The sequence below is a fragment of the Chlorocebus sabaeus genome, chromosome 17, assembly GCF_047675955.1.
Source record: "Chlorocebus sabaeus isolate Y175 chromosome 17, mChlSab1.0.hap1, whole genome shotgun sequence".
In the NCBI taxonomy this organism is placed as follows: domain Eukaryota; kingdom Metazoa; phylum Chordata; class Mammalia; order Primates; family Cercopithecidae; genus Chlorocebus; species Chlorocebus sabaeus.
This window is the reverse complement of record NC_132920.1, coordinates 42477845-42498360: the sequence shown is the minus strand read 5'-3', so window position 1 is coordinate 42498360 and position 20516 is coordinate 42477845. Positions and strand designations below refer to the sequence as shown.

Genomic DNA, 20516 nt, shown 5'->3' with positions numbered 1-20516 from the left:
CAGGAGCTTCTACCAGGGAAGGCCCATGTGCCCATCAGATCAGGTGGCACATGTGGCCACAGAGGTCACTCCAGACCCAATTTCCTAGGACAGCCCTTCCAGGCAGTGTGTCCCCAGTTCCTTAAAGGGAAATGTCATTTAAGCAGGAAAGGCTGTAACTAAAAGTAAGAAAATGGTAAATATGGACAGAGTTACTGCCAATTTTCTGGAATTGGAGAGCTGGGTACCCTCTTGAAACAGAAAAAGAAGTAGAGTATCACTTTATCTGGTATTATAGAGGAACTGAAATGACTCTAGCTAACAGAGGCCACCCTTTCTAACTTTTTTAGATGGTGATACCAGGTGAAGAGATATTCTACTGCATACAATTAAGCTTTAGATTGCCACTAAATAATTACATCTCATTTCCTCTTCTGGGGTCTTGAACTGCTTGAGAACCATATCCCAGAAAGTAGAACACCACCTTCGTTACGAGTAACGCCTAGTTGGAGAACTCAGCCTGACCCGTGGTCACACCAGTTCCCTCTTTTGCACCCCTTGAATTGCACTGACCAGTGTAGACATGTAGGCCTCTCTCTCTTGGACTTCCTGCAAGGATGAGCCAGTCATGTGCATGTTTGCATTCTGTTTCCTGCTGTCAGTGAACAATTCTACTGAATGAACTATGGCCTTTCCTTGATGTCTCTGGATCATCATTGTGGATAAAACAAATGTGCCCTGGACACAGGCGCTTTCAGGGGATGTTAGAGTAAGCGAGGTCATTGGTCCCTATCCCAAAGGGCCCGGGCTGCCCTTCTCTCTTCCCTCCTGTGTCCACTCCTGGCAGTTTCTGCCCCTGAGCACCATTCTGCTGACTGAAACAAAAGGAGGGCTGAAGGTTGCCCAGGAAACAAATAACCAAACCAACTCAATCAAGCCTCAGTCTTTGAGCCTGGTATAAACTGTAACCCACGTCAAAACAAAACAACAGAAACCCCACCCCAGGCAATGAGACTGCTCCAGTCCTCCCTGGGAGCACATGTGTCCTGTACCTTCTCTTGTTTAATCTTCTCAGGAACCCAGAACAGCAGGTATTATTATTACTGTTTCACAGATGTCAAAATTGAGGCTCAAAAGCAAAGTTAGATAGGCCTGCTGGAGGGACTCACTTTGCCAGTGGAACATTGAGATTTGAACCCCAATCTTTGACCCCAGAAGCAGTGTTCTTGGTGCTTCCGTGAGGAAAATACTTGTCATATAATCCGTTTGTTTCTCTCCAGTGAGATATTTCTGATGAGTAAAAACTTGTCAGATAGGGCTGGGCGCGGTGGCTCACACCTGTAATCCCAGCACTTTGGGAGGCTGAAGCGCGCAGATCACGAGGTCAGGAGATCAAGATCATCCTGGCTAACATGGTAAAACCCTGTCTCTACTAAAAAATACAAAACAAAATTAGCTGGGCCTGGTGGCAGGCGCCTGTAGTCCCAGCTACTCGGGAGACTGAGGCAGGAGAATGGCATGAACTCAGGAAGCGGAGCTTGCAGTGAGCTGAGATCGTGCCACTGCACTCCAGCCTGGGTGACAGAGCGACACTCTGTCTCAAAAACAAAAAAAAAAAGAAGAAGAAGAAGAAGAAAAGCGGCTGGGCGTGGTGGCTCAAGCCTGTAATCCCAGCACTTTGGGAGGCCGAGACGGGCGGATCACGAGGTCGGGAGATCGAGGCCATCCTGGCTAACACGGTGAAACCCCGTCTCTACTAAAAAAATACAAAAAACTAGCCGGGCGACGTGGTGGGCGCCTGTAGTCCCAGCTACTCGGGAGGCTGAGGCAGGAGAATGGCGTAAACCCGGGAGGCGCAGCTTGCAGTGAGCTGAGATCCAGCCACTGCACTCCAGCCTGGGCAGCAGAGCGAGACTCCGTCTCAAAAAAAAAAAAAAGAAGAAGAAGAAGAAGAAAAGCCAAACAAACAAAAAAACTTGTCCAGATAACTGGAGCTTTTAAGCGTAGAACTTTTTTTTTCAGTGTAAAGTGCATCAGCTTCTTTTTCACACTTCCAAGTTCGTGGCTAAACACTAGAGCGTTGAAGTTTGCTGACAGCCAGATTCATGGGACATGCCTGTACTATGGCATAAACTTTCTCTCCTTGGCCCTTCAAAAACCAATGATAAAAGCTGGAAGGATCCAGCAAGGAGGAAGTAGCTTCATGCTGAACAGATTTGCAATGGGAGGACAAGAGGCACCACAGAATATCAGAGGAATCCTCGTCCTTTGGCAGGAGAGGGTTGGGGACTTAGCCCTTCATCACTAATCGTGCAACCATGGGAAGCTCATCCCCTGCATATTAATTTCCTCCTTTCAAATAGAGAAGACAGTTCTGACCTCACAGGTTTGTTGTGACCTCACAGAACAAAATATTATCTGTCCATTCGTTTTGCAATATTTTCAAGAATGTTATGATGAAATATTTTCTAGAATGTTATTATTGGCCATGAGGACATGCACACCCTTTCACAAAATCTTTGGTGTCCTTCTCAGAGACTTTACACCGAGCCAGAGGGTTCATGACTGTGGCCCAGGGAGACTGATCTCCAAGCCGGGGGCTCCACTGATGTTAAGCGAACACACCATGTGGTCGGTCACTGGAGCAGGCCACCCCACATCCCAGCACTGACTTCCCCATCCCAGGGCTGTTACAGAGATGCAGTTATGAGCCTTTTACTCTTCTGTTCAAAAACAAAAAAGGAAAGAAATGGAAAAAAGGATAAATTAATTTTCTTTAACCTGTGGCTTTTTTTTTCCTTCCTCTCTCTTTGCTGTGAGATTACCACTTAACTTATTTTAATTAAAAAAAATGATGTGCTGGGTAATGGGACATAATATTTAGACATGTTGAGCTGACAGTTGATGAGTGTGTTGTCAATACACCATCACCACAAATCATGTTCCCAGGGTTGATCGGAAGGAGATTTGTGTGCAAATGTGTGTGTGCTCACACACTTGGATGATTTAGAGTGATTGGGGAAGGGTCCAGTGGCCCTTCTCAAAAGCAGTTGTTAGGGAGGGCTGGCCACAGGCGAGGGGCAGCTGACCAGGGCAAGAGGAGGAAATCGGCTTCTATTGTGAATTGAGGTGATTGGCTCTGAGTTTGCTGTGGAAGCAAAAGCCTCCACTTCCTCCTCCCTCCCTGCCTTCCTCTGTCATGTCCTTAGCACCCAGTGGGTGCAACGTATTCTACTGACCATGAGGCACTCCTTAGAAGCAGTTTCAGTTTGATGGAGGAGACAGAAGAAACAGTTTGAAGCGTTGTGCTGAGTGGTGTGAGGAAGACGTGCCCCCCGAGCGCTGGGCCTGTGCTCTCCGGCGCGCTGGCCGCCCTTCCTCGTGTTCCTGCCTTCAGTGACTGCCCGTTCTCAGGGGCCTCACAAATCTCTCTGGGCCTTGCAACCTCAGTCCAGCTGCCTCAGTGACAGCTCCTGTTGAGGTCTCCATGTGAAACAGCTCTCCCAGTGCTCCAAGCTTCATAGATGTGAACCTGACATCTAGGTCACATCTGACTCCCCCTGCTGCACCTCCATAGGTCCCTTCTATCACTAAGCCTGTCAGGTTCACCCCACAACACCCCTCCATCACCCTCATCCAAGCTATCTGGCCTGGACCATGGCAAACCTAAGTTGCCCCATGTCTCCATTCACCTTCCTCCAGTCCGTTGTCTGCATTGGGGGTCAGCAAACTATAGTCCAGGGGCCAAATCTAGCCACTGCCTGGTCGATTTCACACAGTCTGTGAGCTGTTTTTACAGATGAGCATTTGATGATATGGGAATACTGACTTTCCTTCCCTTTGAAGGGGAAATGTTATCTCTCCAAAAAACAATTCTATTCTTCTCATTAGAGGATCGGTATTATAAAAATTTACACTCACTCAATTATCATTATATTTTCAGTGTTCTCAAAAATGTGTAGAATTTTCTTTCTTATTATGTAAGTACTACATAATAGCCTGTATTTGCCTCTCGGTGGCAAAGCCCGGAATATGTATCATCTGGCCTTGAACAGAAAAACTTAGCTGACCCTTTGTCTCTACTATGGCCAGAGCAAGATTTTTTTGTTGTGATGTTTTTGTTTTTTGAGACAGGTCTCACTCTGTAACCCAGGCTTTAGTGCAGTGGCATGATGTCGGCTCACTGAAACCTCCGCCTTCTGGGTTCAAGCAATTCTTGTACCTCAGCCTCCCGAGTAGCTGGGATTACAGGTATGTGCCACCACATCCAGCTCATTGTTTCGTATTTTTAGTGGAGATGGGGTTGTACCATGTTGGCCAGGCTGATCTTGAACTCCTGACCTCAAATGATCCACCTGCCTTGGCCTCCCAAAGTGCTGGGATTATAGGCATGAGCCCCTATTCCCGGCCCAGAGCAAACTTTTCAAAATAGAAATATGATCAGTTACATGTGCTTGGTCACACACACACACACACACACAGAGTTCAAAATACTTTAATGGTTCCCCATGCTCTTCAGGGAAGCCATTAAGATGAGGATCCTTAGCCTCAAGAGCCTTGGATGGTCTTGCCCTTGCCCCCTGTCCAGTTTCATCACAGTGTTCCTTTGTCCTCCACGCTGGCCTTCTTTTAGTTCTTTACATCCACCTTGTTCCCACCTGCCACAGGGCCTTTGCCCATACTGTCCTTGATGCTGTCTGGAATACAGCTTTCTGCACCCTATTTCCCCTCCGTATGTCCTTCTCATCTTTAGATCACAGCATCACCATGACTTTCTCAGAGGATCCTTCCCTGACTTTTCTGCCAAGGTCACAGCTCTGTCTCTTTTTTTTTTTTTTTTTTTTTTTTTTGATTTTAAGATGGAGTTTCGCTCTTGTTGCCCAGGCTGGAGTGCAGTGGCACCATCTTGGCTCACTGCAACCTCCACCTCCTGGATTCAAGTGATTCTCCTGCCTCAGCCTCCCGAGTAGCTGAGATTACAGGCAAGTGCCACCACGCCTGGCTAATTATGTATTTTTAGTAGAGATGAGGTTTCACCATGTTGGCCAGGCTGGTCTCAAACTCCTGACCTCAGGTGACCTGCCCACCTCGGCCTCCCAAAGTGCTGGGATTACAGGAGTGAGCCACGGTGCCCGGCCCTCGGCCCTGTCTTATATCTCCTCATGACACGTGTAAAATTGCACTTGTCTCTGGCTGACATGCACACCCCCAGACAGCAAGCCCCATAGAACTGACACCATCTCTGTTCCCACCTCCATTACATCCACTGTACCTGGTATATAGTGAGCATGCAATAAATGTTTTGTTATGATGAGGGGCTGAGGATCAGGGAAGACTTCGTGAAAGACATTAGGTTTGAAAAGGAACTTGTAGGCTGAGAAGGTGAAGAATGGGAGAAAGAGCTTTCAAGCAGAAGGACCAGCATTCTGGAAACCTTGTGTGGCTTCATAGGACAGGTGCTCAGGCTGTGTCTAAGTGGGTGGGGAAATCACTGGAAAGGTGAGTGAGGGCCTTCAGATCGCGAGGGCCTTCTGAGCCCAGCTGAGCTGTTTGGACACTTACCTGTTGGCAGAGGGAGCACTGGAGGTTTTAAGGAGAGGGGTGCTGTGGCAGGGCTGGAGGGGGCGAGACCTGACCAGAGGAGCATGGATTAGGGAATGAGAGAAGATGGCCAGGGAAAAGCTGTGCAGGAGAAGTGGGCAGGAATTGATCATCTCTTGGAAGTGAGTGGGAATAGGGAGGTGGTGGGCCCTTGGGGTCCCAGTTTCTGATTCAGGATCCTGGGTAAAGGGTCACCGTTTGTTTCAGATAAGTGAAGAGGAAGGAGTTAGGGCAGGGAGGAGGTGTGAAAATTTGTTTGGCGGGAGGAGGTGGAGAGAGCAAAGGCTGGCAGCTCCCATTCTCTGTGAAGCAGGGGTCAGGGTCATCTGCTGAGACAGAGGCCTTTTGGCTTCAGGTCATAGACTTGGGCCTCTTCCCCCTTTACAAGCACAGGGTTCCACATTGTCTCTAAACAGTTGAGGGATTCGCCCCAGCCTAGGGCACTGGGGGCCGACAGGGGATTTAATCCCAGACACTTTAGGGGATCTTACAGACTTGCCCTTCCCCATCCCTTTCCTAAACCGTGAAGTCTAAATGTCAGCTTTGTCAGAAATCTTACCTTGAAGACCTTTGAAAAAAGAAAAAAGGTCTGCTCAGTTCAGAATATGTTTTCAGAGTGGCTGCCCCATGACAGCTTGGCTCTGATCACCACGGGGACCCCAGCACTCTGCCTGAGGAGCGTGTGCCTGACCTGTACATACTTACTTGACATTTGAATGCATGAATCACAATGTCAAAAGGCATAGTTCAGAGACATCTAGCATGCTCCTCATGTTAAGGTTAGCAAGTCACACTCAACACGCAGGTGGAACTGTCTTTAACCAGCCTCTACGTAACTGAGTGGCAGCTGGCCTTCTCCACAACTTGCTAGAGCTCCCCCAAACAGAGTACCCACTCCCACAAATGTAGTCAGGGGCTGTGTTGGTCCCCAAACCTGCTTGTCCTAGTTGTCCTTGTAATTGTAATTATGTAAATTAGTTAAATGTGATATAAGCTGATGAACTATAAATGCAAAAAAGAAAGAGAAGTGCTATTTCAATGAAAAGTAAGAGTCACCTTGTTCTACCTCAGCTGAGAATGTGTGACCGGTGACACATTTTTCACTATTGAATGCTTTGGAAAGAAGTGATAAAAGCAAGCCACCAAAAGAGAATTGCTGCCAAATTAGGTGTGAGCAAGACAACTATTAAAGACTGGCACTGCAGTGCCGTGGTTCACATCTGTGATCCCAACACTTTGGGAGGCCAAGGCATGAGGATTGCTTGAGGCCAAGAGTTCAAGACCAGCCTGGGAAACAGCAGCACCCTGTCTCTACAAAAAAAAAATTAAAAATTATAAAGATTGGCACTAGAGGGAGAGGAAAATAAAAGCATGTCAGAGGATGCAGCACTACAGTTCCTTTACCAGGCTTCTCTACTTCTGGCTCCTTTTTAAAGAAACCAAACTGAAAAAGTATAGATTATACATCATCAGTGGTTTATGCATAAAAGATAAATACAGAGCTCTATTCCACAGATCTATGAGCAAAGAAAAGTCCTGGACCCTGCCTCAAAAGACCAGTAAGATATTTGTGTTTTAAGTTAAAATAAATTCATAAGGCATTAATGTACTGCAAATTTAAGTGCACATAAAGGTCTTTTCGGCTGGGGCACAGTGACTCACACCTATAATCCCAGCACTTTGGGACACCGAGGCAGGCAGATCACCTGAGGTTGGGAGTTCGAGACCAGCCTGACCAACATGGAGAAACCCCATCTCTACTAAAAATACAAAATTAGCCAGGCGTGGTGGCGCACGCCTGTAATCATAGCTACTCGGGAGGCTGAGGCAGGAGAATCACTTGAACCCGGGAGATGGAGGTTGTGGTGAGCCAAGATCGTGCCATTTCACTCCAGCCTAGGCAGCAAGAGCAAAACTCCGTCTCAAGAAACCAAAAAAAAAAAAAAGTTTTTTTCATGTTTTATTATATCTGGGTTTTTTTGTAAGTAATATATTCACATGGTTCAAAAACACAGAAAAATATAAAAAGTTATAAAATGAATAATCTCCCTCCTGCTCTTTTCCCCAGTTAGCTCAGTTTCCACCACCTCACTGCAGACAACTATTACTAGTTTCTTGGATCCTTCCAGATTTTCTTTATGAATATATATCAATTATAAATACATAGTTGACCCTTATTATTCACAGATTCCATATTTGCAGATTCCCTACTCTCTAAACTTATTTGCAACCACAGAACCAATGCTCGGTACTTTCTTGATCATTTGAGGACGTGCACAGAGCAGTGAAAGTTTTGAGTCGCCCGATGCACCTTCCCAAGCTGAGTTTGAACAAGGCAACTCCGCCTTCTTATTTCAGCTCTCCTGCTGGACACAAGTGTCCTTTTTGTGGTATATTTAGTGTGGCATCTTTCATATTTTTGTGGTTTTTGTTGTTGGTTTCACTGTTTAAAATGGCTCCCAAGTGTAATGCTGAAGTGTTGCCTGCTGTTCTCAGCACAAGAAGGCTGTGATTTGCCTTACAGAGAAAATGGGTGAATTAGATAAGCTCCTTTCAGGCTAATGCCTGAAAGTTGTAGTACTGTTGACTGTGAGGTCAAAAGTTAATGAATGAAAAAAATAGATGTTAAATAAGATATCCTTTAAGCAGACACATATAAAACAAGGTTATATATACTGATTAGGTTATATATACTGATCAGTTGACAAAAATGTTGCAACATTTTTGCAACCAGGGGCTTGCAGGAACCTAAGCTTGTATTTCTCTTAGGAGCAGTGGCTCAGTATTCACTAATTCAGTGATCATAGAGATTTTACAGGATGTAACTACCACAACTAACAAAAATCAGCTATATACCTACATACATATATGTTCTATTTTAACCATTTCTTTACACAAAAGAGAGCATATTGAACATACTGTCGTGCATTTTCTTTTTCACTTAACCTTGGACATCTTTCCATACTATTTCAGAGAGAGTTTCCTTGTTGTTCTTTTGGAATTTTTGTTTTGGTTTGGTTTGTTTGTTTGGGACAGGGTCTCACTCTGTCACCCAGGCTGGAATGCAATGGTGCCATCATGGCTCACTGTAGCCTCAACCCTCTGGGCTCAATGGATCCTCCCACTTCAGCTTCCCAAGCAGCTGGGACTATAAGCGTGCACTACCACACCTGGGTGATTTTTGTTATTATTTGTAAAGGCAGGGTTTCACCATGTTGCCCAGACTGGTCTTAACTCCTGGGCTGAAACAATCCTCCTGCCTCATCCTCCCAAAGCGCTGGGATTACAGGCATGAGCCACCACACCCAGTCTCCTTGTTACTTTTAACAACTGCATAGTATCCCATCCTGCAGTTATTCCATGATTTCCTTCAATCGATCCCTTATGGTTAGGCATTTGGGTTGTTTTCAGTCTTTGGCTGTTCTAGCAATACCGCAGCATACACACTTGTCTACATGTCATTTTCTATGAGTCTCTGCTTTAACCAACTCCCTAGAAAGGGAAATCTGAGGGCAGTAGTTCAGCCTGGCCAAACTGACACATAAAAAGCATCACACCTTCCTGTACTCCCGGGTATGTATCCTAAAGAAATTCTCACAGATGTTCCTAAGGGGATGCATCTGAGAATGGTCATTGCAAGGTGTCTTGGGAGGTTGGTAAGGTAGTTAAGGTGATGGATGCGCTTACCACCTTGTGGGATTATTGGGAGGGGCTTCTAAGGGACTTGGCACTGTGCCCGGCCCGGGGTTAGTGCCCAGTGCACGTTAGCCATCGTTGCTGTTCTTCCTTCCTGTTTGTGTAGCAGCATCTTAGTCCAGCTCATCGGCGCCAGGCTGGGTGTCCCTCCTACAGCCGTCCCTCTGTGACCCGCCTCCACACAGGGCTGGAGGATGCTGGCAGAGTCCGGGCACTCTTAAGCAGGCATCCTAGATGTAACTCTGGACCACCTCAGCTGGTCTGGAGAAGGGGATTGGCTCCTTCACTCTCTATAGTTTACCATGCACACACCGTTGATGTTTGACAAACTTATTTGCTGTATTCCATAAACATTGAGTGAATCTGCTTTGGTCAAACACTGCTCGTGGCACAGTGGAGAGAGAGGGAGAGGTTTTAAAAAACAGAGCTATTAAACACAATTCTGTTTCTGTGGAACTGGAAGTCTAGTATTGTTTGAAAAATAAAGTACCTAAGGTGACTGAGCTTGGTGGGGTAATGTTTCCAACAAACAGAAGTATGTGTGTCTGGGCCTGTAAAACCTTTAGCTAGGATTTGGTCCTCACATTCTCCCTGCGGCCCAGGCTCCGGGGCTGCATTTCTGTCTTCTTGGTTCAGCTGCAGGGGTCCCCTAGCAGCAAAGGGAAGTTGTTTTGGCAAGAAATTGGGACTGTGAGATAATGGGGGCCAGTGACCAACAGGATATCTGCCTTGAGCAGGTCCAGACAGGTTTGGGGGCTTTCCAGGGGAGCGTGAAGATTACCAGAGGAGGAGCAAACCCAGAAAGGGTTTGCTCTTTTTCCCCTGAGGCCTCTCAGTCACCAGAAGCCAACCTTCATCATCCCTGCCACCATCCACATACAAAGCACCAGACAGTGGGAATCTCAGGTGAGGGGGAATTTCACTTCCAACTTTATTCCATAACACTGAATTCTTAGAAGCATTTGTGAATTAAAACATACTGCTTTTCTTCATTGTGGCATGCTGTGATTTGGAACAAATTTGGAACCAGATCCTCCTGACAGACTTTCTCTACAGCTCCCATGGACTTGCCTCTCAAGGACATCTTCCCAATTGGCTTCCAGGCCACCTCCCTCACTACTTCCTTTCCCCTCCCTCAGCAAGCCACCAAAAGAGAATTGCTGCCAAATTAGGTGTGAGCAAGACAACTATTAAGGACTGGCACTGCGGTCTTTAGTGCATTGGCACTGGCAGGCAAGAGCCTGCATCTGGGTGCCATGAGAGTGAGGCTCCCCCAGGACCCTCAAAGGAGGAGGCTCACCCATCTGCCTGGGAAGGCCACCTCCCATAGGCCAGCCTCCCGTAGCACCATGAAGAATAGGGGAGACGTCGCCAGGCACAGCCAAGTGGCTGGGCTGAACCCCGAGGGCTGGAGGGCATAGAGGCTTCTTCCTGGCTGCCCTGGGTCAGTGCCTGCTGAGCACTCACTCACACTGTCAGGCGGGGGCATGGGCTGAGTCCCGGAGACGAGCAAGCAAGCGAACCAGGGCTCCCCCGCCCTCCCTCAGAGCCTGAGCCTGCTGGGAGATGGGTGCCTGAGTGAGTCTCACCATCCCCCAGGGCTTCTAGAAGGAGGCCAGAACCGGATCCTCGGAGGCCTGGAGGAGGGAGCGACTCAGGAAGTCCCACTGGAAGGCCTCCAGCCCCAGTCACCAGAGGTCCCCTCGGGTTTGTTTGTTGACTCCCAGAATTCCCCAAAAGACCTTAGAACTCTGAGCCAAAGGGACTGTGGAGATTGCTTGTCCGAGCCCCCTTATCTTAAAAGTGAAAATCTTGGGACCGTGGCACTGCCCAGGATGTAGTTCAGTGTCGCCGCCGGTGTTTACAGAATGCTCCCGCATGGCACCGACGTCGTAACCTGGGATACCCTGGGCTTCCACAAGGGCTTTTTGTCTGAAACGCAGGCAGGAGACCCAGAGGGGACCCACGACAACCCAAACACAAGAACACTATTGCACGGTTATTTTACATACTGACTTTGTACATCACTGACATTTACTGTGTGAGCTGTTTTCCAGACAAAAGGGAAGTGGTTGTCCCCCAAGATAATCCCCCCATTTCTGGAGCCCTGGGTGACCCTTTGGTTTTTTTATACAGTCTGATGTCTTGGAAGACCACACACCAAAGCCACACCAGCTGATCCGCTTGGGAGTATAGCTCACACACACACAGGCCTGGAGAGTCTGTGGGTCTGGTACCATCTCAATGTGCGTGGCCAGGATGTGGTGACAGCACCAGCCACCTCCCTCCCTATCGTCCCTTGCAGAGGAAGCTGGTCTGTGGTGCCCACCTGCCGGAGGCTGTTCTGGCCGCTTGGCCCCATGACGCTAGGTGTGGAGCTTGAGTGATAGCAACAGAGCCTACAGGTGCTTGACTTGTGTTTTCTTCTATTAATAATTCACTCTGCGGCTGTAGGTAGGGCCAAGGGGGTCAGATCTCCCTGCCAGCCCACTTCCCCTCTAGCTTTATCCCCACTCTTGCCAGGGCCTCATCAGAGCAGCCGGAGGGAAATCTCCTCCCATTCTCCCAGCCCTGCCCTGCCCTGCCCAGGACAGCTGCAGGGCCGGGGATCCTTTGTTTGGCTGAAGTCCCAGGTGCTGATTCAGAAGGCCCCACGCCCCAAGTCCTCGGGGGCAGGAGTGGAGGATCCTTCCTGTGGGCCCTGGGCCCAGACCCCTTCAGCCGAGTGCCCTGCAGAGGCCTTCCCGGAGTCCCCCACAGCAAGGGTCTGCCCACTGCACCTCCTGGCCCTGGCCGGAGTGACCTTATCCTTCTGTGAGGCCCAAGCCGCATATTGTGGCTCCCACCCTGTGAGGGCTGGGGTAACCAATTGTTCTTCTCTGCCTTCCCCTTGTGACATTCCTTGGGGTCCTTTGGAAGCCTCCTCCTCGCCAGATTACAATCTTAAAGACACAGGTTTGTCCCATAGTGGCCCTGCCATAGAAGGTCTTCAGTGTGAGTTGGTATAAAAGACTGTAAAGGATGGCAGAGCACAGGTGCTGATCTGAGCCATGAGGGCCTCAGTTCATGTAACTGTAAACCTCATGAGGCCAGAGGCCCTCCTGACCTCTCGTCTCTCCTGGCACATAGCAGGTCTTCAATCTGATTGATGATTAATTCTGAAATTCTCTTAGCAGCTCCTCCTTAGGGGACACATGTGATCATGAAAGCATTTGGGTCACTCAGGGAATCACGTGTGAATTGTTTTGGTGCTCCTCTGTCCCATCTTCTTTCTGCAGACCTTTCAGCTGGATCATCTGTCAACCTCACCACCATCAGGTGATGGGGGATGTTGTCAACTGTGGGTTGGGAGGAAGCTTCCTGGGGAGCCAGGCAAGCTGGAGTGGTCCTCGTCCCTGGCATGCCCCGCTCAGAGCCTGTTGCACCTCTGCCTTTAGGCTGAAAGGTGCAGTGTGGGTTGTAAGTTTGCTAAGGATCTCTGCATTTGTATCTGCTACTTTCTCCTTGGAACTATAGACTGTAGCTGACTTTACCAGTACTGATGTTAGAGTTGTTAATCCCAGGTAACTTTGTTGGAGCTTGTCCCATTCTAGTCTCCCAGAGCAGTTTGTCATACAGGAAGTGCTCAGCCATGTCAGTTATATCAATTTAACATCTCCTCCCCTCCCTAGCTTCTGTGTGTCATAAAAGGAGAGGTGGAGACCACATTGGCCTCTACACTGTGTGCATTTGCCCCCTAAACAGTCGTCAGATCTATGCAGTGAATACCAGCTGGATCCAGAACCCTGAATTCGTCTCTACAAGTGAGGTTAAGATGAGGGAGAGATTGTATGGATTTTATTCAGGCTCTCTTTCTAGAAAAACTTAGCTTCAATTATCTGGATATAGAGAAAGCCAGGGCTGAAGTCCAGAGAGGGCAAATGACTTGCCCAAGGTCACATGGAGTCAGTAGAGCAAAGCCCAGGGCTCCTATCTTCTATTGCAGTGTTCTTCTTCTTCTTCTTTTTCTTCTTCTTTTTCCTTATTTCTTTTTTTATTTATTTTATTATATTTATTCTTCTTTTTATTTATTTTTTTATTTTTATTTATTTATTTATTTATTTATTTTTGAGACGGAGTCTCTCTCTGTCTGCAATCTTGGGAAAGCTCCACCTCCCAGGTTTAGGCAATTCTCCTGCCTCAGCCTCCCAAGTAGCTGGGACTACAGGCGCCCAGCATCACACCTGGCTAATTTCGGGTTTGTTTGTTTGTTTGTTTGTTTTTGTATTTTTAGTAGAGACGGGGTTTCACCATGTTAGCCAGGATGGTCTTGATCTCCTGACCTCGTGATCCGCCCGCCTTGGCCTCCCAAAGTACTGGGATTGCAGGCATGAGCCACCACACCAGGCCAATTTTTTTTTTTTTTTTTTTTTTTGAGATAGGGCTCGCATGCAGTGGTACAGTCACCACTCACTGCAGCCTCAACTTCCCAGGCTCAGGTGATTCTCCCACCTCAGCCTCCCAAGTAGCTGGGACTACAGGCGCATGCCACTACACCTGGCTAATTGTTTGTAGAAATGGGGTCTCACTATGTTGCCTAGACTTATCTTAAATTCCTGGGTTCAAGTGATCTGTGGGCCTCGGCCTCCCAAAGTGCTGGGATTACAGGCATGAGCCACTGCTCCCAGCTTTTTCCAGTGCTTTTCTAACTACACAGTATTCACAGAGCCAATGCCCATGTTCCTAATCTCCCTACGATCCTAGCCATGTCAGGACTGCTGCAGGACAAACCTGTATCTTTAAGCTCACAATCTGAAGGAGGAGGCTTCAAAAAGGCCCCAAAGAATGTCACAAGCAGAAGGCAGAAAAGGACAACTGGCAACCCCAGGCCTCACAGGGTGGGAGCCACAATATGGGGCTCAAGCCACACAGGAGGGTGAGGTCATCCCAGCCAGGGTCCTGGAGGTGGAGCAGGCAGACCCCTGCTGTTGAATACTTAGGGAAGGTAGTATGAAACAAATGTGTCTAGGAATACAACAACAAGGCCCACTCAGACCTTGGCTGTCTCCTCCAGGAAGTTACCCTAGACTCTTGCAGCCCCCACTTCTCTCCCCATGTCCTTAGTTTCCATACCACTCCATGGCAGCTAGGGAGAGAAAGAAGTGGCATATGGTAATCATAGGGGAGAGACGATGTTCACGTCCCTGGTAAAGAACTACAGCCAGCCCAGAGGAAAGATGGCAGTGACAGTGACAACCAAAAAGTGAAATGGCTCCAATCTCTATTTCCTAATGAGGAGCCACCTGCAGGAAGCACAATGCAAACCCTCCATTCTGCAGGTTCCTGGGCTGTGCGTCCGGCTTCTTACTGATCCCCAGGGCTTGGAGGGAGCAATTGATGCTACAGGGTGAGACCTGAGGGTGGAGAAATGAATGTTTCTTGCTGCCCAAAGGGAGCCTTGAAAATCCTCCCACAGCCCAGAGTCAGCAGGAAAGCCAGGGCTGTGAGGGAGTAAGAGCGAACCATTCACTGCACAGAGGAAGATTTAGGTGCTAACCACCGTCATTGGCAGCTCATGTCCACGATAATCGGGTAACTGGATTATAAAATACCCACTGGAATTATTTAGAAGACTAATCAGAAAGCATTTAGAACAACAACGGTGCTAAAAAGACGACGGCAAACTGCGGCCCACATCCTGGAGAGCCGCCCTTGGCTCCTGCCTGCTTGGGGGAACTGGGGAGTGAGCTGGAGTAAGAGGAGCCCCCAGGGGAGTCAAGTGAAGCTTCCTTGACAGAGCCCAGAGGAAGACTGGACTAAAACACAAGCCAAAGCATTTGGAGAATTGTGTATACAGTCTCTAACTGACGGCCCAGGGTCAGAAAAAGGAAAATCTTTTTGGTTTTTCTTCCTCAAACAAGCAATGGTGGTCTGGCCGGAGCAGGGTGTTACCCCTTCTGAATTGTAAGCAAACAAGTTCTGCGGAGACCTTGGCCAAAGTCAACTTCCTCTCTTGATGTATCTCTCTGTCTGTCTCTCTGGTTCAAAGGGTGGCCCTTAGGACAGATATCCTCCTTGCAGACTGCGGCCTTGTCTCCTGGTGCCCCAGGCCAGGGGGTGGGGTGTGGAGAGACTTTGATGCTCTAGAACAGGGGTCAAGCAAACCATGGGTCAGGCCAGATCCAGCCCACACCTATTCTTGTACTGCCTGTGAGTGAAGAAGGATTTTTACATTTTTAATTGGTTGAAGAAAAATCAAAAGAAGAACAGCATTTGGCATGTGAAAATTATATAAAATTCAAGTTTCAGTGTCCATAAATAAAGTTGTATTGGAACACAGCCACGCCCATTCGTTTATATATGGTCTGTGGCCGCTTTCACGCTACCGTGGCAGCGTTGTGACTGAAACCATATGCATGGGCCCCAAAGCTGAAAATATTTACTAGTTGGCCCTGTATAGAAAAAGTGTGCTGGGAGGTCTCTGTAGAGTCTTGTTATTTTCTACAGCACTCCATAAATTTGGTGCTTTAGGGCACTATGCCCTCAACAGAAACTAGTAAATTCTGACCCTCAGTCCATGTCAGAGGCATGGGACCTGCAGAGGGGAACAAGCCACTCTAGGTCTCCTTTGCCTGGCGCAGTGTTGCAGTTCAGTGAGCGTTTGTTGAGCATCTGCTATGTCCCAGTCCCTGAGGACACCACATGGGCAGGCTACTGTCCCTGCGTCACAGTGACTGGGCAGCCAGTCGGGAGATAGGCACGGAAGTGGGTCGCCTGACTGTGGCATGGTCAGTGCAGAGGAAAGGCGGTCACAGGCTTTGTGGGAGTGTAGAGTGACACCTTAGGTTCTGAGTGGGCATTTATTTGTTGAGCCCACCCTGGAGTCCTGCTCTAAGGAAGAAACTGACTGAAGAAATGGGAAAGTAGCAGTTCTGTTAATTAGTTCATGAATGAAAAAGCTCCTGGTACAAATTACCCAGTAGGAATTGTTACACATAATGAGCAAAACAGTTACCTTGTTAGAAAAATAATAGAGACTTGAATCCTGAGTTGGTATTATAAGAATTCTGGGAGATTGACTAATCCACCAAGAACAACAGTTTCCAGGTTTTAAATGATATGTTTAAAATAGCCTTTTGGCAAGATGCTAAACCACGGCCTAGCACGCTACCATCTGTATAAGAGGGGCTGTGCACCAGTATTCTTCTATGAGCATAAAGTGTCTCTAGGAGGATATATAAGAACCTAATTCACTGTCCCAGAAGGGGTGCTGGGTGGCTAGGGATGGAGGTGGAGGGAGACTTTTCACATATGCTCTTATTTTTACAATTTGCATGATTTTCACTTTATTTACAAGCATTTATTTGGGATAATTTTTGCTGTTTTGCATATCGATTTTAACCTTTTGAATTTTGAACCATGTGAATCTAGTACCTATTCAAAAAATATTACATTTAATGTAAAATAAATAGCACATGGTTTTGCCATTATCTCCCTACAGTGTTTTAGGAAAAATCATTTTCTCTCTTTTTTTTTTATTTTATTTATTTATTTATTTTTATTTTATTTTTTTGAGACAGAGTCTCTGTTGTACAATGGCTTGATCTCAGCTTACTGCAACCTTCACCTCCAGGGTTCAAGCAATTCTTGTGCCTTAGCCTCCCAAGTAGCTGGGACTACAGGCATGCACCACCACGCCTGGCTAATTTTTGTGTTCTTTTTTTTAGTAGAGACAGGGTTTTGCCATGTTGGCCAGGCTGTTCTTGAACTCCTGGCCTCAAGTAATCCGCTCGCCTTGGCCTCCCAAAGTGCTAGGATTACAGGCTTGAGCCCAGCCATTTTCCCCTTCTTTCATTGAACAAATGAGGCTTGATTGCCTACCATCAGCAAGGTACTGCTCTGGGCCCAGAAATTACATCTCTGGGCCTCTGTTTCTTCATCTGTAACGTGGAGAGACCAGATCATCTCTGGGGCAGTGGTCTTCAACTTGAGTGTGCATCGGACTCACCAAGAGGGCTCATTACAACACAGACTGCTGAGCCCCAGTCTGTTTCTGATTTAGGGGGTCTGGATGGGGCCTAAGAATTAGTATTTATTATTTCCCAGGTGATGCTGGGGCTGCTAGCCCAAGAACCACACTTTGGGAACCCACCTAGGGTTCCATCTAAGGTTCTGTGCTTCTAAATAAACTACATTCCAGTTCTGGAAATGTCAACAAATAAAAAATAGCTTCCTGCAACTGAGAATGGGAAGTAATCCCTTTTCCTAGCAGTTTGGGAAGACTTAACAAAGCAAACATGTCAACAGAAGTTCAATTATCTAGCTTCCATTCTACCCACAGGGCCACAGGAGAGAGACATGACATCAATAGTGCTCAAAGTTGGGTGAGTTTCAACAAGTAGTTCTTTCTGGGTGTGGTGACTTTGTGTAAGCCTTTTAAGGAAGGTTGAGTGGAGAGGTTTAAGCCTGGTAGAGCATTCTGAAATAGCCAGGCCTAATGCCCAAAGGATAATACTGTCGGATGTCACTTTAAGGCCCACTACAACTTATCCCTTTCTTACAAATTTAGCCTGATCATTGGTGAGTTCTGGACAAGGACATGATGTCCCAGCGTGAACTCCTGAACCTGACTCCATGCCTTTGTTCATGCTGTTCCCTGTCCAGAATACCCTTCCTGGTCCTCTCCACCTCTGTAAGCCCTATTTGTCTATCAGGATCAAGGTGCAATCTGACTATTCTTCATGAGAACTTAAGAACTTCTTGATCTATACTGAGTATCTCTTTCTGCCTGTCTCAGCTCACTGGGATATTTGATCATTGTTTTCTAATTTTTTCTCATTTGTTGATCTATTCATTCAATAAATGCTGCCCTTCCTTCAGCAAATCCTTATTGGAGTCCTGCAATGTGCTGGGCATTATGGTAGGTTTGAGGAAGAGACTCCTAGGTAAAAATAGACCTGGTTCCTGCTCTAATAGAGAAAGATCCATTAATGAAATAATTGCACTGGTGGATGTACAATTACAAGCGGAGGAGAGTAGTCTAAAGGAAAGGAATATGGTTTTATGATAACATATAAGAAAGGAATCTGATGTAGACTTGGGGATTGGGGTCAGAGTCAACTTTCTGAGATTGTGTAATTTGAGCTGAGATCTGAAGGATACCGTGTTGGGGAGGAGGGGAAGAGCTCTCCAAATGGTGAGGGGGCATCATGTACAAAGGCCCTGCAGTGGAAGAGAGCATGGCAGGTTCAAGGAAAGAGCTCCTTGAAAACAGCATCCAGTTTGGGAGAGATGATGTTGAATTGCCTTTGAATGTGGACGTGGTGACGTAGAGTAGGGAGCTGATCAGGATCTCAGACCATCTGAGCTGGGGGCAGTCATGATATTGCTTAAAATCAATAAGGGGTCAGAAAGGATGGGTGGTAGATGAGGCTGTCAAAGGAGAGAATATGTGTGAGGAAAGGAGTGGGTGTCTCAGACTGGGTCCTAAGCCCCAGAGGGCCAGAGTGTTTCAAGGAAGGAGAGTGGCTTCCCACTGGCAAGACAGGGAATGTTTCTCTTATTCCTCCCTCGCTCCCTGCTCACTGTCTTCTGAATTCTGGTCTTAGTTATGCCTCACCTGGCTGCAGCGAGAGTCTGCTAATTCAGTGCTTCTCCAATTTTAATGTGCACATGACTTACTTGGGGGTGGGGATCATCTCAATAAAATACAGATTCTGACTCAATAGATCTCAACTGCAGCCTGAGATTCTGCATTTCTAGCCAGCTCCCAGGTGACCTGGAACACCGTTTGAGCAGCGAGGTTCATTAGTCTCCTTGCCTCTGAAGCTCAGCATCCTCATGCCCAGCATCCTTTCACTGCTGCAGCCATCCTTGGCCAGCCTCCCCTTCCACCCACGGCTGGCCTTCCTCCACCCTTCCCTCCACCAAATGCAACCCTTCATCTGAAGTTTTCCGTCTCTTTCTCTCGTAATTCAGAAAGGGACAGACCAACTCAGCTCGCTCACAGGTAGAGGGGGACGACTGCAGGGTCTTCAAACTTTTCTGTTTAAAATCCTCCCTAAAAGAATCTTTTAAAACTCTTTGCCCCTTCATACAGTTTTAAGTTTACACCCACATTTTTTTATCATACATTTGCTGAAGATATAATTTCCAGTATGTTGTAAACATTGATATTTTTAAGCAAAACTATTACATCACTGTTTTAAATTTATCCAGTGGAATCTAAACACCATAGCAATTTAATACCTCCCGTCATCCATTTTTAAAATGCATGAACACCCTCTTTAATAGTCAGTGTTCCTTTTTCTTCTGGAAATTGTATTTTCATTTCACTTGCTCTGTGGAATTTTATCCTAATGTGATATGTGTAATATATTTTTATGCTTGGAACTTTTTCACTTGTTTCCTTACCATATTTTTCTGTAACAATTTTGTAGAAAGTTGAAACTCTTTTAATTTCCTAAAATCAAAAGATCTAAGTATTAAAATGTTCTTCTGGCTTGAGTTATCACAATTATTAATAGTACACAGTTGATCAAAACAACATTAAATGTGTTACTAATTTTGATAAATAGTAAACATAAATAGTTAAATTATATTGAAAATGCATCTCTAAATGAAATGGTGGTACTGGGTAACTTTGTTGGGGGGGTGACTTTTTAAAATAAACTTTTTTAAATTGACATACAGCATATACACCTTTATGTATATGACCAGGTCATAGTGTATAGCTTGAATTACAGCAGGGTGAGAATGACCATGCAGTTCCCACCCAGGTCTAGAAATAAAACATTGCTGGTGCTAAGCTATATTTTCAATTTCATTAACCATGGAAGAATATTAGTTATTGCCAGCATGAGACAAGGATCAGCATTTATTATGTTTCCATTTTTCATTCTTCCTGATGCAGTACATAAGAAGTTTGCCCTTCTTTTTGTAAAGGAGGGTGATTAGGAAAGAGAAGGCCTAAAAGGACAGCTTGTACCTCTGCCACCCATGAGTTCTAGAAAGAATTTCTGTAGAAGTTGAGGGTCTAGGAATTGAACCTTTTTTTTTTTTTTTTTTTTTTTTTTGAGATGGAGTTTTGCTCTTGTCACTGAGGCTAGAGTGCAGTGGCACAATCTCGGCTCACTGCAACCTCTGCCTCCCGGGTTCAAGCGAATCTCCTGCCTCAGCCTCCCAAGTAGCTGGGTTTACAAGTGCCTGCTACCACACCCAGATAATTTTTGTATTTTTGGTAGAGACAGGCGGATCATGAG

The 20516-nt window shown here is 46.7% G+C and overlaps 1 protein-coding gene across 24 annotated transcripts in view; it reads left to right on the top strand.

Annotated features, from left to right (window-relative positions):
- Positions 1-20516, top strand: part of TRERF1 (transcriptional regulating factor 1) — a 227221-nt gene that overhangs the window by 161265 nt on the left and 45440 nt on the right. Inside the window, exon 6 of one of the 24 annotated variants that reach the window (XM_073005982.1) lies at positions 4114-4230. The exons of the other annotated variants lie outside the window; for them this stretch is intronic. The gene's annotated coding sequence lies outside the window, so the exon portion shown is untranslated. The remainder of the gene's footprint in view (positions 1-4113; positions 4231-20516) is intronic. 24 annotated transcript variants of the gene reach the window in all.